Raw genomic sequence first — 13,161 nt, 5'->3', positions numbered from 1 at the left:
CCTTGTCTGCCGGCGAGATTTGTTGATTGGATTGTTCCAGTGAATTTGAGCGAACCGGAATGGATTATGGGACACTGCTGAAGTTTTGGAGTTTGTGATGTGACGGTAACTGTGTGGATGGAAAAGACTGAGGAAGGCAGGCAGGATCACTTAACTGGTTGTGGCTATTTGGGTCTGGACAATGGTTGTGTGGTTTGTGGCGTAAGTGGGTCTGGACTGGGGCTTGGATGCTGCTGGTGCTAGAATGGGAGATGCGTCAGTTGAAACTTCTGTGCCTTCAGTGGTTTCAAAAAGTCCAGACTGTTTTTTGGCTGTTGCCTGTGCTGGAGGAAGAGTTGTGGCAGTTAAATGCTTCTGTGTCTATGGTTAGCTTGTTACTGTTGTTAATGTGTCTTGTGTTTTTTGTGTTTCTTGTTTTATCTTTTTAAGCTTGGATAAATGAAATTGCATTCATCTGTACACTTGTGTATGGGTTGAAAACAATAAAGTTAGTTTTGATTTCAAATGCAGATATACTAAGCACTAAATCAGCTATGCACCCTGAGCATCAGACACAAAGTTTATGAATTCCTAAATCCAAAAGATACAAAACAGGGATATGGCACAGTTATCATCACTTGCACAGTGTGTTGTGTGGGTAGGAAGGAAGCCTAGATTGACACAAAAGGTTGGTGAGTATGTGCGAACAATAAAGAGAACCAGTCAGACATTTGCATAAACCAACAAATGGCCAGTGAGACAAAATTAGTTTTAAGCTGCACAGCTGAACCATGTAACTGTTTTGTGTGTGTGTGTGTGTGTGTGTGTGTGTGTGTGTGTGTGTGTGTGTGTGTGTGTGTGTGTGTGTGTGTGTGTGTGTCTCTGTAGGGGTCTTCAAGTTGAAATTGGTGTGTGAGTGTCTGCATGAACATAGCCAAGCTCTGTGCTAGCTCAATGTCTTGGTATATCGGACAGGTGTGAGTCATGCATGGTTGATTGGCATGTCCACACCCATGCTCAGATACACTGCTGCTAGCTGAATGTGACTGATGCTAGCTGGATGAAGTCCCTTCATGAGGATCCCCAGGACCATGACCCCATGGCCTGCCACATCTGGGTGCAGACAGCTCACCACTGATGACCAGTGGGAGTACTGCCACTATGGGAGCATGATCGGGCACAGCCACATTGGCTAACAGCAGATGATGTGGCTATCCTACCCTCACAAGGATGCTGTTCCCCTATTCCCCTCCCAGCACATGTTCCTTCACAGACACTGTTTGTTCCATCACAGACACTTCTCATTTCAATGTGTCATTCATCTGATCCATTGAAAAAGGCAACAAGGTGGAGGCATTCACACATGTCAGTCTGTGCCACATCTGCAACCCTAAGCATTTCTTTGGAGCACCTATGGAAATGTGCCTGTGCCTCCATGACACCCTAAGCATGTGTTGAGTGACACGGGAAGAGACACCTTGATCAGGTGGAGAATGGACAGCAGACCTCTTCTGAGCACACCTAACAACCCTCCTGCATGGCACCTCACCCACCTTTGGCTACAGCCAAAGTCAACAGGTACTGAAGTCACAGTAACCACATTTCCCTGAACAAATGCCTCTCTCTACCTGTCCAATATCCGAGGGTTCACTGGAATGGGTAGGCATAGGCCTACTGGCTGTGTCCAATGGAATTTTATGGGGATGGCTGTATGTCAACCTCAGAGTCAGATTCAACCTCTGCACCCCTGACTCTGCCTCTGTTTGGCCACCATCATCATCAGAGTATGCTGATACACTGACAACTAGTGGTAGAGGTCCCACACTTCCACTGTCAGGTGAAAATAAGCAATAAACATAGGAATAATTAATACCTAAACTACTATACTCCAATATATGCTAGCAAAACAACAGTGCTACCACTATTAGATGGTACAGCAATGCAGACAACAGTCTTGACATCAACATCACACACTAAAATATTTCTTTGAATTGCTCATCAGTACTGACATAAAAATGTTTGTCTTACCATCTGTAGATGAGGGTATCCTCTGCAAGTCAGATGGTCCTGGAAGAAGTTAAGCGAAAGGTAAGGACAACATCATCACAATTAACAATAACACAGGGTAATATATTTACCCCTTTATATGTCCACTAACTATATGCCATAACAGAAATGCAGCTTTGCTCACCCCATCCCAAAAAAAAGAACAGGCAAATAACACATTTTGCTAATAAACCATCTTTGAAATGCTAAAAGTGGTAATAAATTAACTTTCCCTGGAACATGTCTACAGATTTATCACAGAGCATTCCATTTGAAGGTATTGCCAATCATGTATACCTGTAAAATGCCTTGACAAATATACCCATGGCATCAGTACACTTCTAACTAATGCATACAGATAAAAGTGTAAAAGTCTTTGCTTTAGATTTTTCTTAATTAAATTCCAGCATATACAGTATGTAGCTGACAAAATGCAAGCACACCTTCTCAAGTTAAGTAATCCTCTGTGCAGATATATCCCAAAGTAATAGCCTCTGTTATATGTTTCCAAGCAAATAAGTCTCCACACCTTCAATTTTCTTAGCTACACAGCTGCCTTTTATATAATGTAGATTCAGGACTGTTAGCATGGTGAAGAGGCAAATCAGGTTTGAAATGATTAGAATTACTGAATCCCAAATACTTTGCTCTTCAGCACTCCCTCAGTGTTGTTTTTAATGGATTGCAACTATGAATGATTACTGGCTGCGAGAAGAAAAACACAACAGTCTGCAGGCTTCCCTATATCCAGTGGGTGTGTCAGGTTAGACTTACAAAGTGTTAGATGTAAGGTTGGAAATGTAACTAAGCAGCACACAATTCACAGGTTCTGTTCATTAACATCCAACCTCCCCTTCATTTGCTGGCAACTGCATATATTATTTCCTTTTAATATCCTCGCACATTTTAAGATCAGTGACATAGAATACCTTACAGACTGCATGTCTTAGATTACTGCTCAGATAAGAGAAGAATGACCAACAAACACAGAGAGGTAAGACAGAGCTGTATATTTGCAAGCAATAATCATAACTGGCTGTGTGAGCTCTTGGTGCACTACATCCAAAAATAATAAATGTACAAATAACAGTTGTATGGTTTCATATCACAGTAGATGATGCAGCTGGTTGTATGTAGAATGATGCCAGTTCTTTTCTGCAAAGCTGTTTTTGTGGCAAAAAAGATTAAGGCACCCAAGAAGCAGACAGATCACCTGTAGACAGGACCTAGAAAGGCAAAAGCAGAAAATGGATGCATTCAATTAATTCTCTTGGGCACCATGCAAATTGGCTAAGCAGTTAACACAGAGACCTTAAGAATTATTAGTAAATTAGGGAATGTCATGTAACTAGTCCTGTGGCAGCAGGTGCAAGTGTAGAGCTGGAGTACAGGTGGTCCTGGGTCCAAGTACAGGGTATGTAACCTTTTTTCTTACTATTGTGACAGTGCAGTTTATAACAATCAACTGAAAATAGACAAGTCTTATTTCAACATTCTTGTGGCAACAGGTATAACTGTAGGACCACCATACACATTGTCCTGGGTTCTAATACAGGATATTCCATACACTTTTACTGTTGTTCTACTTCCCATTATATTCACCCTCACTTATAATACTTTAGATAGTGGAACTGATATGAAGTATATGTATGAGGGACGAGACACCATTTTTCTGTTTTCAAATGTATGACTGAGGGGATACTGTTTACTATAGTTCTGTAAGTATAATTCTGCAATCTGGACTTGCGTGGGCTTCACATTTGCCAAAGACACATACACAACTGGAATTATATCCAATACCCTTGTCAGGTCACACACACATACATATGTAACAGCTCAAACTGTCATCTGTATTTATGTATGATTCCTGACTATGTCTGAGCAGCACTTCTTCTGTGGCAAAGATGGGGAAATCAATGCTGTGGAAGAATATGTTTTGTCCCTTATGCCTATTTTTGAATCCCACAGTGTAAAAATCAGTTTTCTCAGTGTATAAAGGCAAAAAACAAATGTGTCAGGTCATTATATTTATGACCCCAGTGCATGTCAGCAAACCTAACTCAAATAACAGTTACCTTTCAATTTCCAATAAAAATTTCCAAGCTACATCAGTAGGCACCCCTCAAACTAAGGCCAAGTGTTAGGTTAACCTACTACTTGCAATTATTTGATTCCTCACTTCTTGGCACTGCTGCTCTCCCCTTAACATTGCATAAGTGAGTCAGGTGTGTGCACTACCAGTAAATGTGATAACTGGAATTGCCAGGAAAGCATCAGTTTCCATTGCTCTAGTTATGCTAATAGACAAGGCTGGCATTAGTGGGGGCATTAGTGGGGAAGGTGCCAGGTTTAGGTCAAAGAGTTGGGGTTCCCTGGAGTCCAAGATATTTACTGGACTCCTGGTGAAGCACCACAGCCAAAGGCTTCTGCAGGGGGACTATTCTGGCTCCCAGCACAAGTCTGAGGTGTGGAATAGTTTGGCCCAGGCTGTATCCAGTGCAACTGGTATCCCACACACTGGAGAGCAATGTGGGCATCATTTTAATGGCCTACACAGGAGAGAAAGGGATATCATAAACCATTGGTTGGAAGAATTTCAGACTGCAGACATCCCACAGCTGTGCTATTATGAAATAAAGAGAGTGTCTGTAAGACTTAGAAAGCTTATTATACCATGGCCCCCATTAATATTCCAAAATGTGCACACTGATTGGCCAGCGTGCACGTTGTACATCAACTTATACTAATGGAAAAAGGTCCGGTCGCCCGGACTTTTTCCATTAGTATAAATCTTTTTTTAAAACACTGTCTCGCTATGTTAAAAGAGTTTAACATAGCGACACAGGTTTAAAAAAAGCAACGGAGATCTCTGTTGCTTTTTTAAAGCTGTCTCGCTATGTTAAACTCCTTTAACATAGCGATGCAGTGTGTAAAAAGCAACGGAGATCTTGCTTTCTCCGTTGCTTTTTTTTTAAACCTGTCTCGCTATGTTAAATGGGTTTAACATAGCGAGACAGCTTTAAAATAAGCAACGGAGATCTCTGTTGCTTATTTTAAAGCTGTCTTGCTATGTTAAACCCATTTAACATAGCAAGACAGGTTTAAAAAAAAAAAAGCAATGGAGAAAGCAAGATCTCCATTGCTTTTTACTGTTTCGCTATGTTAAATGGGTTTAACATAGTGAGACAGCTTTAAAATAAGCAACGGACATCTCCGTTGCTTATTTTAAAGCTGTCTCACTATGTTAAACCCATTTAACATAGCAAACAGTAAAAAGCAATGGAGACCTTGCTTTCTCCGTTGCTTTGGCCACAGCTCTGATGTACTGCGAGGCATGCGCAGTACATCAGAACTGGCCCGGATACCAGACAGCTGCAGAAGGGCAGCAAAGAGGCATTATACAATGCCATTATTTAAGAAAAGTAATTGTTTCTTTTCTTAAATAATGTCATAGTATAATAGCAATAACCCACTTCTGGGTGTGGGTAATGTGGGATTTACCCACGGTTGTCTTTGTTTGGTCCTCGGGACCAAACCACGCCAACCGTGGGTAAATCCCGCATTACCCACACCCAGGCGTGGGTTATTGCTATAATATAAGCAAGATTACTATGCATTATGCTCGTCTTTTCTTTTCTGTTTTTCCCTAACTGCCACAGAGCATGAGTTCAATGTGCAGACCCATGTTGCTTGATTGAAGAGACTGAAGGAAGCAAGTGGTATATATGCAGCAGAAGAGAACATGTATTGTAGCATTAAATGTTAAAGATAGCTTTTTTGTTATTTTATAGAGTTGTATCAAATTGAGCATACAAATCCCAACTGTAAAAACAAGTATGCATCCATTAATCTTAGCACAAACCAATTGTAAGAGTCCAATATTAGACTGTGGTTAGAGGTTGTGGGTTCAAATACCACAATTCACAACTATACAATACTGTTATTTTTTCAATAATATTTACATTAAATTAAAAACTCTATACCAGTGGCACAAATGGCCTGAGTGTAAACTGTAATCTGTATAACTGGGCCCACATGACAACAAAATGAAAAAAACAAATTACTTCAAACCAACAGACAGATAGTAGCTCCACACTTAAATGCTGACACACCTTTAATACTTTGCAGTTTTCACAGGTTCAACAAATAAATCCAACAGACCAAGGACAAAAAATAGTAGTGTTACAGCGCTTTTCATCCATCTATTATCCGGACTTCTTCAGTACCATAATCTGTATAATTGGGACATGCATATGTGCAATATATGCACATTTCAAGGATTACTTTCAGCAATCTGTAGTATACTGTGTATTTGTTAGAAGGTATACTTAAATGTAATACTTAAGATAAGAGTTGTATAATTGTACTAATGCACTACATGTTACATATGAGGACACTAATTGTACCTCTTTTTTTATCACCCCAAGCTTTATCTCTCTTCTTTTTATTTTCTATTTTGTGTCATCAAAATGTCTCCATGTCATCTATGTGTACCACATCACTAAATGCTCCACAGCACAGTGAGGTAGGCCAACCCCAGTGAATCTGCCTGCCCCCCATCCACTGGCTCCATCACCAATGCCCAGCACATCTGGGAGCCAACCTGACAGCACTGCCTCTGCTTCTGTTGCAATACCTGTGCCCTCAGGTAGTCCTGGCCCAGAAGTTGGTGCAGTGGTATCCTTCAGGAGCAGTGGCAGAGGAGGTGATTTCATCACCCGCAACGAGTTGCCAGGAATGCTGCATAGGGTCATGTGTTGCATCATTGGTGTATGCCTACACCAGATGGAGATACTGTTCTCCCTTATTGTCCATAGGAGGAGAACATGTCAAGCACTCCAGCCACCAGCAGAGTAAGATGACAGTGATGACAGTCCAGTGGTTGATGACTCATTTCTCACTGTCTCCAAGTTTGATGGGCATGAGCCTGTGTTGTCTCCTCCCTCACCCCCAATCACGGTGTCTCCCAACCTTTTGTGTCCATCACCATCCCTGTCTCTTGTCTTATGTTTTTTATATGTTTCAATTGCTTCCTCACCTGCCCAACTTACCTGACCTAGACACAGCTACATCCCTGCTCCAAAATTCCTCTCTTACTGAATTAAAAAAAATGGGCACCTGTCTTACAAAAAAAAAAAATCATCCTATACATAGTTCTCCATTTTGCACAAATGTCATCTTGACACACTTTATTCAGTCCAATTGGTTATACAACATAATTGCACTGTGATCACCCCTCTTTGTGGAGGTGACAGTCCAAATTCAGTTAATGTTCTACACATATTTTTAGTTTCAACTGTTAAACAAATGGAGACCTCTGGCTCTTCCTACCTCCCTCCTACACATTCCTGCACTCATTTCAGTTTGTTCTCCCCCTCCCCACTTTCTCCCCATTTCAACACTTTCCTTTCTACCCAGTTTGAACATCTTTAATATGGGCAAAAAATAGGATTACACACAACACACATAAGTAGCAGAAAAAGCAATGGATCCCTTAACTTTTAGGGCTATATGTATGGAGGTGCGCATCGATGATGAGTGGTGGCAAACTGCTGAGGTTACCTCCACTCAGTGCTGCTTAACCCTGCTGCACTATGCCAACACACAGCAACACATACTATAAACAATTCATGTTGTTGCATTATCAATGTTTATTTAAAAGCATTTAAAGTATTAGATACACCTGGATTCAAACTCAGTATCATCTGGGCTCAAAAAGAAATGTGTCAATGCATTTACACCTGCTGCCACAGAGTCAGTTAAACATCACATGTGTTTCATAGACTCAATACTAACTCTCAAACTTTAGCTATGTGACTCGCATTTCCACACTGCTTAGCTATGGGCAAACATGAATAGTATTGGAAATGTGTATCTTGCAAGTGCAAACACTTTGTCAACCGTTGCACAAACCTGCTGCTAGCTGTGCTATGGAAAAGTAAATATTATGTATTACTGCAGTTTACTGTCCCTTTTCTGTCTATGACATGAAATTACATGTGAAAACATAAACTTAAGACCCTATCTAACAATATGTCACATATTTACAATAAAGCCAGGTGTTGCCTCCTCCCAAGCAATGCAGCCCTGGTGTCTCAGTACTTTTTCTACACATACATCACCTACAATACAGAAATTAATATCAAATGTTGTGTGATATGCAATGCACATCAAACTAGTAACATGTAGAACTAAAACTATTGACCCATAAGCCTAAAAATCCTTAATTGCAAGGCTAGGGAAGGAATCAGCATAGACCTTATCCACAAGGACATAGGTGACCTTCAACATACTTGACCCAACCCATTTTGGTTTTGTCAAGGGTAGACCTTGCTTATTAAACCTAGTGGACATCTTTGATACTGACCCTAAAGACCTGGACAAAGGATAACAGCACATACCGCCTATGATGAGATATCCAAGGCCTTTGAAATTATCCCCCATTCATGTATCATAGAGACAATATCCCATCTGGGAATTAACCCATACATTACTAGATAGATAGCCAACTACCTCACAGACAGAACACATATTGTCAAAGTTGGGGACTGCACATCCAGCACTAGACCGCTTACCAGTGGAATACCAGAAGGATTTGTGCTGGGCCCTCAACTGTTTGGAAACTATTTATGTGAAGTCCAGTCAAAGATAGATGGCTTGTGGTTTACCAGATTTGCAGATGACTGTCAACTGTATGCAGTCATACAGAGCCCCACAGTGATGGTAACATATTACAGAAGAGGTTGACACAGACAAATGATTGGTGCCAAACTCATGGACTGAACCTTAAAGCAAATAATGCCTCATTGTCCCCTTTGGAAATGAAGTGCCCCTGCTAACTATGATATACACAGCACTCTTCTTAGCTCAAACACAGTGTTATGAGACTGGGAACACATGTTGATAGAAATCTACACTTGAATCACTGTTTCCATAGTGATGAGACACACATTCTACATTGAACACCTCATAAATAAGGCCATTGCATCCAATACCAGGGAGGTCATAGCTCTGCTATACTCTACTCTTATCATACCAGTAATTGAGCACAATGTTCCCTTCTGTCTGTACCTCACTCGACACCTGCAGCAACTGGAAAACACAGAGATTTGTAACCGGAGAATCCAGGGCCTCCAAATCATGACATACATGGAAAAACTAAAAGGCCTGTCACTGTACACAGTAGTATCATGCAGGCTACTGTGAGCTGACCTATGCCAGGCCTACAGATCAGTGTCAGAACCTGTCCTTCTGGAAATGCTGGACATCTGTAAATCTAATGGGACAAGAATAACTTACTCCAGAGATCTCAACCTAACCTTTGACATAAACAGAACATGCTGGGGAGATAGATATATTTCCCAGCAATTCACACTCTTCTGTAATAGGCTCCCACTGCATGTGAATCAGTGTTCCTCCATGACAGTATTCAAGTGTAGTCTTGACAACCAGATGGGTGATTGTAAATTCACCCCTGGGGGGGCACATATGTCCCTCATGGACAGGGCCAGTCAGTACTGATCACAAAATCATTCTGCTGCCAATGACCATCTAACTTATGTTCAAAAGAGGTACTTGTGTTTTTACACAGCTAGGCTTGTAAACAACCTATGGCCATTAGACTAGTAACCTCCTATAAACCTATGAAGCTATGAACCTATGCAGGCCTCCCAGTATCTTCTGTCCAACATGGCTCACAAATATCATCCACTATAAGTTGGCTTGAAGTCTTGTAAAAGTCAGACTTGTGCCATGGAACTTGTGTAAAGTATTGAGTTCTGTATTCTGTGTATTTAGATAGGTAGGGGTTCTGTTCTCATTGCAGTCAAGTGTGTGTGTGTGTGTGTGTGTGTGTGTGTGTGTGTGTGTGTGTGTGTGTGTGTGTGTGTGTGTGTGTGTGTGTGTGTGTGTGTGTGTGTGTGTGTGTGTGTGTGTGTGTGTGTATGTGTGTGTTTGTGCTCTTTCATGACATTACAGAGAGCCTTTTACACCAGCATATGGGACACTGTTATTGCCATATTCTCCTCAACAAACACTACTGATATAATCAGCTATATCTGATTTTTGGATATGCACTATTGCCACCAGGACAGAGACTGGCCTGGAGGCCAGGCAGAATTCACCTCATCCTATACAATGCAGATTACAGTGGTGTGTCTTTTAGTCTATTCACATACATCATGCCATGGATTGTAGGCCCTGTGTTTTCTTTAAGAGAAACCCCTGTGGTCTGTCCAGCTGATACATTTGTCTGATGACACAAAACAGTGCATTATACTCTATTAGTGTTCTGATGAGGTTCGCGTACAGTGCTGTCATACAATCCTATGATCTGAATATGATGGCATGACTTATGATGTGCACAACATAGGCTTTCAATGCCAGTGTGGACACTTGGTGGTCAAAGTTCAAATTACTCTCTACATGTGTTCCCAGTGCTTGCATCATTGGGCTTCAGCATAGCAGGACTGTTGTCAATGCTGTAATTAGCATGGAATTCCACTTTTCAGTACGACAACATAAAGACACATTTCTGCATGTGTTTTAGATCATGTGGCTTTGTCACCAATCATTTGTCTGTGTTAGATCCTCCTGCAGTATGTCATCATCATTGGTGGACTCAATGATTGCACCCAATATGCAAGAATCAGCAAGCTTGGTAAGCCAAAGGCCATATACTTTAGCCTAAACTGCTGAGAAATAGATTCCAAACAGTAAAGGGCTAAGCACAGATCCCTGTGGTTTGCCAGTGGTGAAAGCTCTACTGGGAAAGGTTGATTCACCAACTTTCACAATATATGTTCTGTCGGTGAGCCAATTGTTTGTCTATCTAGTGAGATTATGGTTAATCCCAGCTGAGGGAGTTTCTCAATGATACCTGCATAGGGGATTGCATCAAACCCCTTGGCCAGATCATGATAGGAAGTATGCACCATCTTACCTTCATCCAGGCCTATCACACAGAATCAATGGGCTGTGACAACATCACAGATCACCTGTGAAATAACTCAGCACATACACTTTCCTGATACAGTTGAATACACACTTCAACACACCCTCCACATAGGCTATGTCCCATAGAAGGGTGTAAATCAACATAGATCCATTTGAGTTGGGAAGGACAGCACCTGATGCATGCATGCATAGACACATCCTGACTCTCCTCAGCTGTGAGTAGACTAACATGTCATCATGGACCTTTTCTAAATGGACACTAGTAATATCCCGACTGTGTGGAACAGACTTGTGTGAGTTGTTAATGCTACATCATGTCTGGTACATCTGATAGATGTCCTCAAAGAGGTCATCTAGGGCATGCATGATGACAACACTATCATCTTGTGGAACTTGACCAGGGCAAGGCATTTGACACAAATCCACATTGAAGAATTCAATCAACGCTGTCAGATGTGGCCATAAACTGCTATATCAGCACTGTCAGATGTGGCCATAAAACGCTATATCACCAAGTGGGTTGACCAGTGTATCACATATGTGGCACCTCACTATGTTGAAATGTGTGAAGTGACTTATATCTCAGGTCCAGTGATCAGGTCCGCACACCAGGGCTGTCAGCTAGGCTCTTTCCTGTCCATTTTATAAATGATGGAGATTACAGGTGACATACACATCCTGTGTCAAAACAGCTGCCTGAGGGACTATGGATCATGGGCAATCATTGACTCCAACTGTGATATTAGTATAATAACGACAGTATCAACACATACAAAAAATTGTTGAGACAACCAAGACAACACCTGCAGTGACATGAAAACACACAACCCAAGTATAATGTGGACATTACACCATATAATCAGACCAAAAGGTACATGACCTTTGTCCTGGGGTAGATGGTAATTGGAATGTCCATCAACATGTGGTCACAGTGCTGACTACTCCCTTGTATGTAACACAAGTACTGAGTATGTGAAGAACATCCACGTCAGAGGCCATAATACCTCCATAGTTCTCAGTCTTTATCACAACAATAACTGAGTAAAATGCACCCTTCTTCATGTACCACCTACATATCTTCCAGTGATGTGTAACTGAAGTGTACCACCTTTGTCACAGTGAGCTATCACACAGCTTATTGGGCATACTTAGTTATTATTTTTGTGGCATAAACATGACTGTCTGATTGTGTGAAACACCCATCAAGTTATTACACCAGATGCATGTGTGCTACCTGATCTGGTGGTACACACACTACATACATAGGTGTTTGACAACATTAATGGCATGAATATCATTCATGACAGTGTAGATTGTATAATATATATATATATATATATATATATATATATATATATATATATATATATATATATATATATATATATATGCCATGCACACCAGTCAACCAGCCTTTATTGATAAAAATGTCACATATAGTTATAACAGTGTCCCTTCTGACACCTCTAGCAGATGTTACAGTGCCAGGAGAGTGTGTGTGATTACCTTCATACGGTATGTACGTATCATAAAAGTTGTACAAGTTTGTTTGTGCAGAATCATCTCTTATCACCCAAAATCACATATGTTATGTCAGAGGCATGGGGTTACTGGTGGCATTATTCTGATATTGTCCATGATTGTGGATGGTTCTTTTAATGTTGTCCATGAGCCTTTACCTGTGTATCACTTTCTGGGGACCTCTGCTGAGATTACACTCATATTCAGGTAAATCAGTTTGCACAGCTTCACAATATGCACTGTACCTCAATTGTATGTCAGATCCCTGATAGATGTCCTCTGCATTATTCATGTAAAGATGCTTATCTCACACAGACATCCTCCCCATTGTTATGTCACCTTGTGTGACAGTCACATAATTCAAATTTTCAGTGTGTAGTCCCTATTATACCATATAGATATGTGACTAGTGTTGCTGCTACAAACATCTTCCATCGACATGCCCTCATCTGTTGTACATTAGATTGTTTCATCTGTCCAATTTCTCTGTGTTCATTCCTAAAATGCATCTGTGTGACCTTGTTTAATACACATACGTCCCCTGAGTGTTTATTTTACATGGCAGTCCATGTGCCATTACAGATCATTTGCAAAGCTTCAATACAGAATGCCAGGAATGGGATGTCACAATACTCAGCACTGTAGATAAACTGTCCTGTA

Source organism: Protopterus annectens, chromosome 10.part0 (genome assembly GCF_019279795.1).
Source record: "Protopterus annectens isolate FY-2018-M chromosome 10.part0, PAN1.0, whole genome shotgun sequence".
NCBI lineage: Eukaryota > Metazoa > Chordata > Ceratodontiformes > Protopteridae > Protopterus > Protopterus annectens.
This window is presented reverse-complemented; position numbering follows the sequence as displayed.